The sequence below is a fragment of the Aquila chrysaetos genome, chromosome 14 (assembly GCF_900496995.4).
Source record: "Aquila chrysaetos chrysaetos chromosome 14, bAquChr1.4, whole genome shotgun sequence".
Taxonomy (NCBI): domain Eukaryota; kingdom Metazoa; phylum Chordata; class Aves; order Accipitriformes; family Accipitridae; genus Aquila; species Aquila chrysaetos.
Genome location: NC_044017.1, coordinates 32,442,372 through 32,456,813, shown reverse-complemented (window position 1 = coordinate 32,456,813; position 14,442 = coordinate 32,442,372). Strand labels below are relative to the sequence as shown.

Sequence of the window (14,442 nt, the reverse complement as noted above, 5' to 3'; positions counted from 1 at the left end):
CCGGGGGGGCTGTGTGTGGTGAGGGGGGGGGAGGCTGTCTTCATATTTTCCTCAGGTCCTCTGGCGCACATCCCCCCCCCCCCCCCGCCGGCTTCCTTTCCCTACCTTCCCAAAACGCGCTGCCCCCCCCCCCACCCCCCCACACACCCCCCCCTCCACACACACACACCGCCCCCCCCCCGGCGGCTTTACCTTGACAAGTCGGCGGAGGTCTCGCTCCCCTCTCTCTCCCTCTCCCCCCCCCCCCCAATCTCTAACGCGCCACCTCTCCCCCCACGGGCCGGGAGTCCGGGTGACATTTCTCTCTCTCTCTCCCCCCCCCCCCTTCTTCTTCTTCTTCTTCTTCTTCTTTTCTTCTTCTTCTTTTTCTTCCTCCTCCTCCTCCTCCTCCCCCCCCCCCCCCGTTAGTGGCGGTTGGGTCGGTAGCGCGGGAGCGCGCGCTAGCGGGGAGGGCGTGGAGCGCGCGCTGCCTGCGAGCGGGAGGGAGGGAAGGGGGGAAGAGGGAGGGAGGGGGAGGGGCGGCATTGACAGCGAGCGCCGTGTCCGTAGCGCTGCCTCAGCCCGAGCGGCTCGCGCTCGCTCCCCCCCCCCCCCCCCTCCGCCTTTCCCCGCTCCACCACCGCCACCCCCCCCCCCCGCACGCCCCCCCCCTCCCTTCCCGGCATGCCCCAGGGCAGCGGGGCTGGCTCTAACGAATTTGAATGAAGAGCCCTGCTCTTTCGGCGCCATTTTCGAGTGATGCCCGATCGCATCGCTGCCGCGGGGGAGCACAGCGGCTCAGGCGGGCCGTCCGCCCGTTCGCTCGCTCGCTCGCCCGCCCGCCCGGCTGCCGCTAAAAGTCATCTCCCTCCCCTCCTCTCCCCCTCGCCGCCGCTACCAGCGCCGCGCTTCGGAGCGGGTGCCGCCACCGGCATTAGGCGGTAAGAGCCGGGAGGGACCGGGCGCGGCTGGGGCAGAGGGAAGCGAGCGAGCGAGCGGGCGGGCGGGCGGGCGGGGGAAGCCCGTCTTCGGAAAACGGGGGCGAGCTGTACCCCGCCGGGAAAAGTCTCCTCGGGAGCCCGGCGGGCGGGAGGGAGGCTCCCGGGGGCGGCGGCAGGTCTCGCCGCTGGCTCCTGAGGCGGATCTGTCACTCGCTTCCCTCAGCCTCAGAGGGTGGGAGCGGGCGGGAGCGGCTGCCTTCCTCCGGCAGGTAACCCCGCTTCCCCGGGGCGGCGGCGGGCAGCATCTCGCCCAGGCGGGGATCCCGGCAGCCCCGCTTACACCCCCGGCGGTCCGCCCCGGGGAGAGGGGAGCGGGGGCGGGCGGGGAAGGCGGGGAGGGGGGGGGGGAGACGCGGGACAGCCGGAGCGGAGGGGTCGCGCCGCGGCCCCGGTGTGCGCCCCGCTCCCCCGTGACATGACATGACAGGCTCTCCTCTGATCTACACCCCCCCCCGCTCCTTAGCACCACCACCCCCCCCACACCGATCCCTCCCTCCCGCCTTCTCCCCCGCCTCTCCGCCGTGGAAATTTCGGGGCAGCGCTCGGGACACGGCGGCTCCTGCTTCCCGGCTCTGCAGCAGCAGCAGCCAGGATGACTTCCCCACTTCCATGCACATCTCCCTTTCTCGCCACCAGCCCCCCCCCCCCCCCCCCCCCGCGCCTCCTCCTTCCTCTCTCCCCGTGTTTTCGTAACCCGGATTAATGCCCCTTCGCTCTTTCTCTTCCCCCTCCCTTCTCCCACCCCCCCAAATAATAGGACAACCTTCGCTTTTTTTCTCCGTTTGTTTCCTTTCCATGTTAGCAGATTAACTTCTCCGTTTAAGCGCTTTCTCCACCTCCCACTTAAGCGCTTAATTTCCCGTGTCACGATATCGGAGCCGCCTTTAGCAGAAACCTGGGTGACGGTTATGCTGCCACATGCTATCACATTTATCATCTCTGTCCCTTTGGGTATTAACGGAGGACCAAAGTGCTGTTCATCGTGTATTGCACAGGGCTATTTTTCCCCCCCTCTTAGCGTTAAAACGCGAGTTTCCTTCCTGAACTAGAGGGGGGGGAACATAATCCGAGGCCATTTGAATCGTGCCAGCTATTTGTAGGTGTTTTTCCTCCCCTCCTACACACCCCAAAAACGAGTAAATACCCTCCCCGTAGATAGCCCAGCCTAATACTGTGATCAGAGCTGGCCATTCACCTCCTCTTCTCCGCCTACAAAATTCTCCGTCTCTGTCACCCGGGTCGCTATTTGTCATTGGCTTAGCTATTTTTTGGTGGCTGTTTCTATGTCATTTCTCGGTGGCCAGCAGCTCTCGGTCAAACGTAGCTGTATAAGGGCGATCGTGCTTATTGTGATAGGCGCCGAGATCGCTCTCGCAGTCGTATCTGCCGAGCGATTCCCCCCCCCCCAGCCGCACACACAGAATATGTGACACGGTGCCTTTTCCTCCACGACGCCGTTTAACCCTCTCGGGGCTGGCTTTGGCGTGGGCGCTCGCGTTTCGGAGTTGCACGCACCCAAGACATTTTTTTTTTTATTGTTGTTGTTGTTGTTGTTGTTGCGGCGGTTCCTCGGTGGGAGGGCGGGCGCGGATAGCACCGTGCGGCGGGGCAGGCAGCTCCACAGCAGCGCGGTAAGCTCAGGCGCTGGCAGGCCAGCGGGCTCCTTCCCAGCTACAATTTCTAGCGTTACTTTTTATTCCTCTTCCTACTTCCCCTCTTCACTTTCGGCCGCCCGGCCGTTTTTCGTTGTCGGGGGTGGTTTGCTGGGTTTTTTTATTTTATTTTATTTTTTTTATTTTTTTTTTTCCCGGAGGCAGGAAGGCGTATGGATATTTTCCCCCGTGCCGTGGGATCGGCGGGCGCTGGGGGCTGCCGTCGAGCTGGCGGGGCGCGCAGGATGCGCAGCGAATGCAGCAGCATCGGGCCCCCGTTAAGGCGCCCGTTCAGCGGAGACTGGACCGGCTGCTGCCCCCCCTGGTTGCCTGCGGGGACGCGGTGCTGGGGCTGGGAGGTTGGACCGGGTCACAGCCTTTCCCCGCTCCTCTTCACCCCCCCCCCAACCCTTCCAACCCCCCCCAACCCCCCCGCACATCCCTCCGCGGCTTTCAAAGCCAGAACCGGCCGCCTTGCGCTTAGCACCCTCGCCACCGAAAATAACGAGTTAACCGAAGAACGTAGGAGGGACGTAGAGAAGAGTTGGGGTGCAGAAGTGCTGTACAAAAGATTTCTGTGTACATGGCTGAGAGCGTGTAGTCTTAAAGTGAAATGCAAAACTTAGCGTTTCCAGCATGGCAACTGGATTGTGATTCAAGGTATTTTCTGTGTAACACAGAAATACAATAGTTCAAGGAGGCTTTTCTGCCTCTAGTCCTTAGTTTCCCTGGAGCCTCTTAATCCAGTACACAAATTACACTTTTTCGGACCTTTTTTCCTGGGAATAGCTGCCTCGTTTGCCTCTGCAATTTATACCTTTATGCCCTGATAGCTAGAAAATTCAGTTTAATCTCTCAAATTGTGATACTGGTAAGACCCTATTGAAATTTAGCCCTTGTTTCTTTAGATTTACATCATTACTTTCAGAGTGTTTTCAGAAACGTTTTTAACAGTTAGTATGGGAATGTGCACAAAGCTGTTTCATTGTAGCTGGGTATACTTCGAAATAGCAGGATTTGAAGAGATTTACACTATTCAACAGTGGAAGTGCACTCACAGACACTGACTTTCACTTTCAAGGAAATAACTGTCCTGACTCATAGCTAATTTAGGAAAAAAAAAAAATCTATAATTCAGTATTGTACAGGTGCATATGCATTTTTTTCCCCACTATTCGACAGTCACGTTCAACAGCATGCAATTTATACCTATTTTTCATTTTAATTAAAATCTGTGCTTAGCACCTATTTGACTACATAAAACAACTGTTCTTTTCAGCTTCTTTATTTCTCAGCTGCACCATTCCCATATTTTACAATTACATAAAGGTGGGTGTGGCTAAAATGAAAGCAGTAAGCAATCTAATACCAATATATAGTGTATGTTAAGTAGGTGTTCCTTTCTAATATTTTATGTATTCCTTATTTTGAGATATTTGGGGGAAAAAATCATGTAGCTTAAATAGACCCTTGTAGAACTGCTTGCATTTTTCACCTTAGTTAAAATGTCAAACATTAACTGGGATTACTTGGCCCTGGAAAAGTTACATTGGGAGGAAATATCAAATGAACTTAAAGATCTAAACATATATATTTATATTATATCGACAAGTGAAAGTTAAAGTTCTATGCTTAATAGAATATTGCTTAGATATACCATGTAGCAGAGTGTTTGTGTATTTTTTTTAATTTTTTTTTTTTTTTTAATTTGTTCTTTTCAGTCTAATCCTTTATCTTGATTCTTAGGAAAAACATCCAAATAAGCTTCAGTTGTCTTTTTTTTTTTTTTTTTTTTTTTTTTTTTTTTTAAGCCCATTAAGTTATACTGAAAGTTTCTAAGAGGTACCCTTTCATTTTATAGATATAAATCTACTGAAGCTTGGAGTAACTCTTGAGTTTTTTAATTTTCAGAAATAACAGTAATTTAAAAGTGTGACTATATATCTATATAACTTTTTCATGTGTTAGGGTAGTATTATATAGGAAGCTTACTGTAGTAACATTTTAAAGGCAGACTATATATACGATAACAAGGTGTCATGGGGTTCTTTTTCTGTTTGGTTGGGTTTTTTGCTTAGCTTCTGGAATTCTGAACTTCTTACTATTCCATCCGAAATGTAATGTCATGGAAGGAATTTTGCTGCTAAATTGTAGTCTTTATTTCCTTTAATTATCCTTATGAATAGTAAGTCAGATTCTGTAGTGAAGTGCAGCTGGGACTGCATACACACTACCTGTCTATGTACACCCTGCCTGCTAACACTGTAGGGAAGGTGCACATCTCATCCATCTTGAATGTCAAAAGCCATCCTAACAGGTGTATCAATGCTTTTCTGTAACACTTTTACATGTGTACAAGCACACGACCTTTCTTTACATAAAAAGTAGCCATGTAACAGTTAGCATTTCTTTTATAGGTCCTTACTGGTTTTTGTTATTTGCATTGGGAAGCAATTAACTACTGAGTATATAAGGGAGAACTGAGAAGCTTACTCTATTCTACGAATATGTTGCAGGTATTCTGTTTTGTAGATACAGTCATCCACCCACACCCAAAGGCCCATTGCAAGTCATTCCAGTAATTCGCATCATTACAAACTGTCAAAGGTGGAGTGCATCTTGGACTAGTTTTGTCTCTGTGAAAGAAATAGGGAATGAAATTGTAGGCTTTTGTGTACAAACGTAAAAGTATTTTTGTGATAGTTTTTAAAACTAAAAATAACTTTATGTACACCAATAAGTGTTCTCCACAGACTTTTTTTTTTTTTAACATATATATATATTATTAGAAGTTCTAAACACTTAACATCTAACACTGGAACCTGATCTCAAAAATTATGATCTCTTCTATTATCAGTAATACTTGGAAAATTTTGTTTGAACAGGCTGCCCAAATTACTCTTGTACATAGTCCTCTGTGACTCCTCTCACAGTCATCTATTTTTTTAATAGAACCAGTAATGTATTTTGAAGATAGGAAACAAAAAAATTGATATGCCCCCAAAGACGAAGGGGACATCAGACAGAGTGGAGATGTGTAGCCACAGATTTCCAGCAACTTTTTTTTCACTCAGTGAAAATGTTGCTTTGCAATTTTATTTTTGTTTTCTGCATTATTGGCAGGAGTTACGTAGAATTTTTAGGTAACTGATGTGTTGGTACATAACAAGCTAGATAAGTTAGGTTTCAAAAGGAATTTCTTTATTGAAAAATATCTTAATTTTGATTACTGGACAATTTCAGAAATGGTTAGAATGAGCTAGGTATAAAAATTTGTACCCATGTTTAAGAGGGAGTAAAGCAATGTCTGTACTGATTATTTTTTTAACCCTTTACTGTAAGTTTTTAAAACACTCTAATTCTAATAAAGAAACTTTGGGCTATATCTATTCACTAGGCAGTTGATAGTACCACAGCTGAGGAATAGTTTTGATCTCAGCTTCGTATGTTGTTGTGTGAGAACTCCAGCAGGCTTGCATGAATATTAGAGGAGGGTAGTAGAACTTGAGCTCTAGTGCAGCTAACACTTAAAGTTTGGCAATTTTTTACTTTAATATTTGCATCTAATAATATTTTAGTGTATCATTAATAAAACAGGTTCTCTTTACAGAAAATATTATGTTTTATAACTTTATATAATTCTAAACACTTTTCCATATTTCGGTAATGAACAGTTGCTAGTGTATAAAGATGACCTCATGCACACACATTTATTACCACATATACACAACAGTAGAAAATGCAAATTATGTACATTTAGCTCTCATTTTCTTAGAAGCTTCCTGAGATGTCTTCTAAAACTGAAGATGATATTGTTATATTGCTCAAAACTGAAAAATAGCAGTGTCTTTCAGTGATCGTTATTAATGTCTAAAGGAAACCACTGTTAGAAATAGGACCACCCCACCCCGTGACTATTTAGTTTGTTTTCAGACACTGCAATGAGTGTATCCACAGTAAATAGATTATTAATAAACTTTTCAACCTTGAATCTAGTTGTAACTGATTATTTTATTTCAGATTAACTAAAATTCACTTGAAGATTTGGTCTGAGAAAAAGATAATTACACATCGAATAGGGCTTCAGCTTGTATTTTCATTTTAAATGGTTTTATATAAGTCCAGTTTCAGTATTAAGTATGTTAAATCTCAATATAAGCATGGCGGGGGGTGGGGGCGGAATTTTCAGAAGAACTTTCGTGTTTCTGGGTTAAGAACAGAAACTTTTTTTAAAAAGGTGAAATAGAAGATGTGTGGAATACATGAAAATAAAGACAAATTCTTTTTTCCTTGTTAAAGCAGGGTGCTTATTATAGTTCCATATCTGTGAGGGGTTTTTTTGGCATTTTCTGGAATACACTTAAAGAATAAAGAACAAATTTATGGAAATATTTGTAAACAGGTGACCTGATCTAGGCATCTGCTACTCATTTCTTAGGCATAGGATATGTCTTGTCATGGTATCTACAGTGAAAAAGTCAAAATAAAGTCAAAATAAATTTAAGAATTTGCCTGTGTGAATGCATCGTTTCCTCCAGTAGATATTTGACTATAGTTACTACCTCTATCAAGTTATACTCTGTTCTTACCTGATCATGGGTAATTAGTCTCATGGCTTTTTCTTTTTTTTAAGGTTTTAAAATTTTACTTCATCTCTCAGAGTGTATTATGACTGTAATATTTCTATTATATGTTTTTAAGTAGCTAGTATTTGTAGGCTACACTTGAATAAAGCGAATAATGGTACTGCTTGAAGACCAAAAAAAAAATTAAAGCTCCTTAAAGAAAAACACTAGAAGTTAAATACTTAACAGTCAATAGCATATTTTAGGAAATATGACAGTAGTAATCGCACATCCATTAAGTAGTTTACACTTACCTGTTTGTTTGAGGGTGAAGGGAGAGATTGGGGGGGAGGTGGGGGGAGAACAACACCCCCCACTCCCCCCCCTCCCCCCCCGCCTTTTTTTTTTTTCTTCCTCTTACTTTCAGCTTAAAATGCTGCGGGAAGAATGAAAGCAGAAACATGCTAATCTGATTTGTTTCAGGAGGCTTCTGATAATAAAGAGGCATATCACAGGTGTTCCTAATCAAGTCAGTTTGCTTAAAAAAAAATAAGTATTTTTAAAATTAGGATTTCCTGTAACATAGACAATGCGAGGGTCAAGTTGATGACCTACATCTATGTTTGGGGATCAACCATGAAACTGTGGGTGTTGGAAATATGTTATAATACATGACATTTTTATTGCAGGTTTTGACCTTTCAATAGAGAGCTGATTTTGGAGAACGGCTTACTCCTGTGATTGAAAAACTCTCTGGAAGGTTGATGGAGCATGAGCATGGTATATATTATATTAAAATTTCTCTTATTACATATGTTCTTTATTTTAAAAAATGTATATGCTAGTATAACTTATTCAGATTATTCAAAATAGGCCAGTTCTGCTTGGTTTGTTCAAGATTTTTTTTATTTGTTAAAATAATTCTTCTTTACACTCCTTCTGTAAAATTATAAAAGACTAAGTAAAAGTATTCGCACAAGCTGTGCTCAGAAGGAAATGAAGTGGCCAAAAATATGCATAAAAAGCTGAGTTTGCAGCAGCCTTCATCATTGGAGTTATATAAATTCTCCATATAGTATTGTTCTCATATTCTTGTCTTGGGAATTACTCCAACTGAAATGTTGCTAATCCAAAAGCAAAGTATGGATGATATGGTGTTTATTTTTAAATAACTGTATTTTTTTGTTGGGAGGGTGTGTTAAAGAATAGAATAGAGAGCTAACTGAGTGCATTTCAGTGTACTGTGTAAAATTTGTTTTTAAAGGCATTAATAAACTAGCTACCTGACAAGCAAAGAAGCAGAAAACAGGAAAAAATGATCTTCAAAGCCCTTCACCTGTACCAGAATAGTCAGAAATTTTACTTATTTTATCTGTGGGTAAATAGGTACTGTATAGTAAAACGGTGAACATTTAAAAATAATTTATATGGACTATACTACACTCATATTGCAAGTCCTGGTTTGCACTAAAAGTACTAATTTGGCTGAAACTGAGAAATCTATTCAGAGTAATCATAACCTATCTACTTGTATATGAATAATCTTAACTAACCATTTACATAAACAATTGAAATTAAAATAGTAACTGCTCTTGGATTGAGTAAATTTGTTTAAATACTAAATGGAGTAGTAAAAACTGTAAGACTTTATCGTCAGCAAAATATATTACAGTACAACAAATTTTATGAACATGTCGTGACTTTAGCAATTCCAGCTTTCAGCTGGAATCCAGTTTTTATCCTTAATCAAATCTGTCTGTCTTCAAGAGCACATTTTTTTTGTAGGAAGTAATTGTACCATAAAATAAGAGAAGTTTTAAAAAGCAAAATTTTAGATTATCCCAGTAACTGCCAATTTATACCAAGCAAATCCAGTGAGGTGTAAATTTCATATTTCCTCATTGTTGTAACTAATGGCTAGTGTAACTGAAGAATTGCTGGCTTTTACCAGTAATACACCTCCTGTTGTAGAAGTATTTGAGGCAGACATGTTCTGAATATATTTTTCATATAATACTATGATTTTAGGATAGTTAAGACCTCCTATGGAAAATTATCAGTTGAGAAACAAAACTTTGAATACAGAAAGTATAGGGAGTGAAACATAACTTTTATATAAGCTTTGCAGTTTGTGATTAGTGAGTAGGTAATTCTTTTAATTTTTAATCTTTTCTTTCTGTGATTAAAAATCACAGTGAAAGTATTTTTATTAATGCTGTAATAGTGTTTGGGTAACATGCCTAACATGCTCCCAAATAAATAAATATTTCACAGTCTGTCCAGAAACTGTGCTCTGAATGTACTGCATTTCTGTTGGATGGGTGGTTGGTTTTGGGGTTTTTTTTTTTCCTTTTTTCTTCTAGTTTTCTTAGGAATGTAAGGATTTCACAGAACACTTCTTTGAATTTGTTCATTCTTTTTCTTTTTTTCTGTACAAAAGAAATTACATTCTTGTTAATGAAAATCAGGATTATATTGCAAGGCAAAGGTATCTAAGGCTCCCTTGTGACATATTTAAAAGGTGAAAGTTTGATGGAGTGTTCCTTGGTCTGACACCAGTTCAGAGTATTTCTCATAGATTCTTATTCAGCAACAAAATATGGTTTCTGGTTCACAACTGTAAATCAAAGGGATTTTAAATTTAGGGCCTAATCCTGCAAACTTTTAAATACACAAGTAGCCCTAATGACTCGCTACCATGAATAAGGATTTGCAGAATCATGTTCTCATTATATGCAAGCTTTACTTCCTTTAATGAATAAAAGATATTAAAGTATGTTGAACTTTGAGACAAGTCTAAATAATTTTCATAAAGTCCAAAGAGAAGAGTTTTGCAGTAGTGCAGTAATTGAGTCTTACTCATTTACAAGCTCAAATATCTTTCAAGAGTGCTGCAGTTGTCAGTTATCATTAGAATCCACTTTCTAAGTGTTGATTGGCTCTAGAACATTTTTATGCTGAAATTTGGCCCTTTTTTTTTTTTTTTTTTTTTTTTTCCTAGAACTGTTTTGTATTTGGTAGTCAGCATGGCTGTTTCATGACCCAAAGAGTAGGTGAAACTTTCAAGAGAGATGTGGGGTGTGTTTGTTTTATTTTCTTACTCTTAGCCTGTGCATTGTAGTTCTTATTTAGCAAAACTACCATTTTTTTTTGTTGGAAGTTGAGCCTGAAATAAGGGCTGCAGTGCTGGCCCCTTAAAAATTGTTAGTGTGGCTATTGCAAATTGTACGCTTGACTTTGTAAACTGTTTTGCAATATCTAATTGTAATGAAGCTGGAAAGATAAAAATGTTCAGACTTCTTTGCTGAAGTGCTTCTCATGTAATTTTTCATGGCCAGTTTTAGTATTCGTACTGTAGGTATACACTTGAGGCTCTACAGACCTTGTTGACTGAATCATAATTTGAAAGCTGACAATGCATACTTATTGCTCATCTAACAGAACTGTTGCAGATTACTTTGTCAACTCATCTATGCTTTCTTTAAGGACTTCTCTTGCTTTCCAAAGGCAACTTAAATAATTTTCCTGAAGGAGATATGTAGCTATAAATGCAATCCATGCCTAGTTATTACAACACGTGTAAAATCAGCCATTGTTTGAAACCCTATGATATCTTAGGCATGGTTGTTCTAAGTTTTGAAATCTGAAACAACTGAATTTTCTGGATTTTGTTAGTTTAAACTAGATCTGGCCCTAACATTATTTTAAAGTGGAGTTTTGTATACTATTAGATTTAAATAGACATTAACTTTTATTATTAGATTAGGCACTTAATGAAACATGTATATAGGAAGGATTTAGGACTGGTGTACTTACACCTCATTTTTCCTTGTCTGTTGATAAAATCGTCTTGCAAGGCAATAGTAAAAGTAAAACAAATGACATACAAATTCTTCAGGAAAAATACTTAAAACATGCTAATTGGGATATTTAAATGCTTATTCTTCTCACTCAAATGCAAATATATGAAAGTAAGGTATTGCCCCTTTTTAAATTATTTTTTATTTTATATGTTTGTTTAGTTATTTCAACAAAAACCTAAGTAGAAATTTATGTAAACCAATACATTTAAGCTGTGGGTGGGGGAATGAGAAATGTAATCAGAGTTCTTAAATGTTCAACTACTGTATTGATGGCTCGTTACTCCACCTTTTTTTAGACTGCTGTTCGCACACCAACATGGAAAGGGGCAAGTATGAAGATGCAATTGCTAATCGAGTAGTGTGTTTGAATAAACCACTGTTTCTAGCTTTGTTAATTTTGAATTTATTTTAAATACATGGATATTCACAGTAAATTTTTTTCTGAGTTTGTTGGGGGGAGGACTTTTTTTTTTTCAGAGAACAAGATTTTTCTGTTATGTTATTCTCAATTTTTACAGCAATATTTTGAGAGACTTTTTTAGTGCTTTTTAGCCTAAGATAATCTATTCAAAGCAAGAAATCAGCAATATCTATTTTTTTAATATGTGCAGTACTTAAAAATCTTAGTAATGTGCAAATATCTCTAAAATATTTACACCTTTCCATTAACCCCCTAAATTTTAAGAGCTTGCTCTTTATTTCCTGTGAGTGTCCTATGGGTTTTTTTGTCTTGTGGGTTTTGTGGGGTTTTGTTAAGCCTTCAGGGCAAAGATTTTCATTATTTTATCCATCTGCTTCTTAGTTGATATGAAGAGTGATTGATTTTTTTTATTTTTTTTTAATTCCCCCCTCTCCCCACAGAAGGAAATGGATTTAAGTATTAATATGAAAGTTAACATAAACATTTCAAAAGTATTGTAATTATGAACATGATTATTATAGTCCCAACTTTAACTCATAATTTCTTTCTTCAAAGTGGGTATAGCATAATAAAAGTCAGTTTTAGATTTAGACAGGATTTCCAGTGGATCCAGTGGATCTGATAAATCAAAACATTTGCATCAGAATTTCTGTATTCTTCTGGAGCAAAATTTTCTCTTGGTAGAATGGGTAGATACTGTGGTCTTAAGCGTGTTATCACTTTAATAATTCTGAAAACACTTTACTTCTTCCTGTTACAAGCTAGTCCATATTTTAGTCAAGATCAAGAATTAGAAAAGGAGGATGCTCCATCTGTTGTGAAATGTTGTAATGGCTCTTATGAGAAAGTCTATCTCTAAATCAAATTATGTATTCAAAAGTCTACTGCAGAACAGAGTTCTCTGTTGATACTGTCACACTTATGTCAGTATCTTGCCCAGGCAAAAAAACTCCTTATCAAAAAGAATGGTTATGTACTGGTTACCCTGTCCCCATGTTCCCCAAAACCAAAAGATTTTTTTCTCAGGAGAAGGGAGAATGATGCTTTTAATGCCAAGCACAGGGGTTATACAAGGAGCAAATGTGTATTTTTCTTCATCTGTTTTATCACCTAAGTCTAACAATAAGTTTCAGTTCTCAAGCAGAGTGAGTATTAGTTAGGGATTGTAGTCCTGTATGACCACAGTAGTTTTTTAAACAAAGGGTCATATGTTCGTCTTTAATACTATGTATATGGAAATCCATAGCCCGTATGATATGCAAGTATTACTAATATGTTCTCCATGCTTCTGTAAGTCCTAAATTCATGGCCTTTCTAATCAATTCAAGAGTAGATAAAATATGGTTTGATATAAACTCACAGGAAAATGCTTGCACTTTTCTTTCTGGAATTACCAGGTTTAAAATTTGGATCTTCATTTGCATGGTGTCTGTTTTGCATCCAGGTTTAGAGTGTAACTAGGAGACTCTTGAATTAGCAGTGAGAGAATAATTCCTTCCAGGGTATTAGTACTGCTAGACTGTGTTCTCTTTTTACACCAGCAACTCCTCAACTTTCATTAAGGTTTTGATCCCAGCTATGTCACTGTAATTACAGTGAATTTGGCTGTGAATACTGAGTGTTTGTTTCAGAAACTGATATTTCTGTGAAAATGCATAAGAAACTAATAGAAATGTAAAATACAGGAATGTTCATCAGTTATTTCTTAAATTTATTGCCCTTGGTTGTTTGGGGGGGGGAGGGTTGCTGCTATTTAGATACACGGATGTCTTCTTGCATTTTTGGTGTGTAATACCTAATTTGTCAACCTCACAGTCTTCTGACCTGAAAATGATCATTCCAAATGCTGCTCAAATTTTTGTGTTTGTTTTATTTTTAGATTAATTAACTTATGTTGCTGACCCACTTTCCATTATGTAAAAACCTGAACAGAATTTGTCAGTGAGGTAGGAATTCATGAAGGCTAACACTAGAGGGCAATTCAAAGCAGCAGTTTACCCCAGAACAGTTACGGGTGCCTGTGGCCCTGTGTTGAAAAAGAGGGAGCCTATGGAGACTTTCCCAGGGTCTCCCCCAGGCAAAAGCTGGTCTTTGTGATTACCCTCCTAAATCATTTATTTAACTCGCTTTTCATATCCTTGAGTGCTCCGCTGAATGAGGAGGAAGTTAAGCCAGTTCTTATGCTTTGCTGAATTAGAAGTTAAGAAACATCTTCCACAGTGTCTTACCTCACTCACTCTTGCCGCTGTCAAAAAGGCATAGCTTATTCAGTGGTGTTTTCTGTTCGTTTTTAATTTGCTCATGTGCTACATTGAACCCTTTGTCTGAAAGATAACTGGGGTTTGGGAGGTAAAGTAACATTGCACTGAAACTTAAATGCCTTTTGTTAAGTATCAAGGAAAATTGGATATATGGTGAGTAAAATATATTCTTACAAATTTCTTACAAAATACTGCAAAGTTATGCAAATTAATAAGATAGTATAAATAATTCATTTCAAAAAAAAAAAACCAAAACAAAACAAAAAAACCCCACACCACAAACAGGATAAGGTATCAGACAAGTACATTCTGTCCATAATTTTATCAAGGAAAATATAATATATCGAATGTAAAAAAAAAAAAAAAAAAAATTAGTTGAAGTAAGATGAGCAATCAGGTGCTATACTTAATATTAAACTGAGGAGGACAGATCATCCCTATATATTGTGCACAATTTATCTAAGTACATTATATAATAAATTACAGTTCTCACAGTTGCAATGTTCATTATAGATTTACAGAACATCCTGAATGCTTGTAAATAATAACCTGTAATGCAAATGGTGATGTCATGGTTCTTGAAAAGCACTCAAGAATTATTATTTTAGCAATGCAAATTCTCTCATTATATTGAAATATATGCACCCAGCCACGTAAATACTTGTGCCACAGTACAAATTTCAACACAAGGGCATTTTAT

General features: G+C 39.9%; 2 long non-coding RNA genes across 7 annotated transcripts in view; one reads left to right on the top strand and one right to left on the bottom strand.

Moving 5' to 3' along the window:
* Positions 1–369, bottom strand: part of LOC115350777 — a 45,129-nt gene extending 44,760 nt beyond the window's left edge. Inside the window, exon 1 of one of the 5 annotated variants that reach the window (XR_003926603.2) lies at positions 193–369. This is a non-coding gene — a long non-coding RNA (uncharacterized LOC115350777). The remainder of the gene's footprint in view (positions 1–192) is intronic. The other 4 variants (XR_003926599.2, XR_003926597.2, XR_003926604.2 and 1 more) reach the window with 4 other exon arrangements.
* The window catches only part of LOC115350778, an 81,706-nt gene that overhangs the window by 52,072 nt on the left and 15,192 nt on the right, over positions 1–14,442 (top strand). Inside the window, exons 3-4 of one of the 2 annotated variants that reach the window (XR_005933943.1) lie at positions 7,887–7,977; positions 13,361–13,427. This is a non-coding gene — a long non-coding RNA (uncharacterized LOC115350778). The remainder of the gene's footprint in view (positions 1–7,886; positions 7,978–13,360; positions 13,428–14,442) is intronic. The other variant, XR_003926606.2, reaches the window with a different exon arrangement.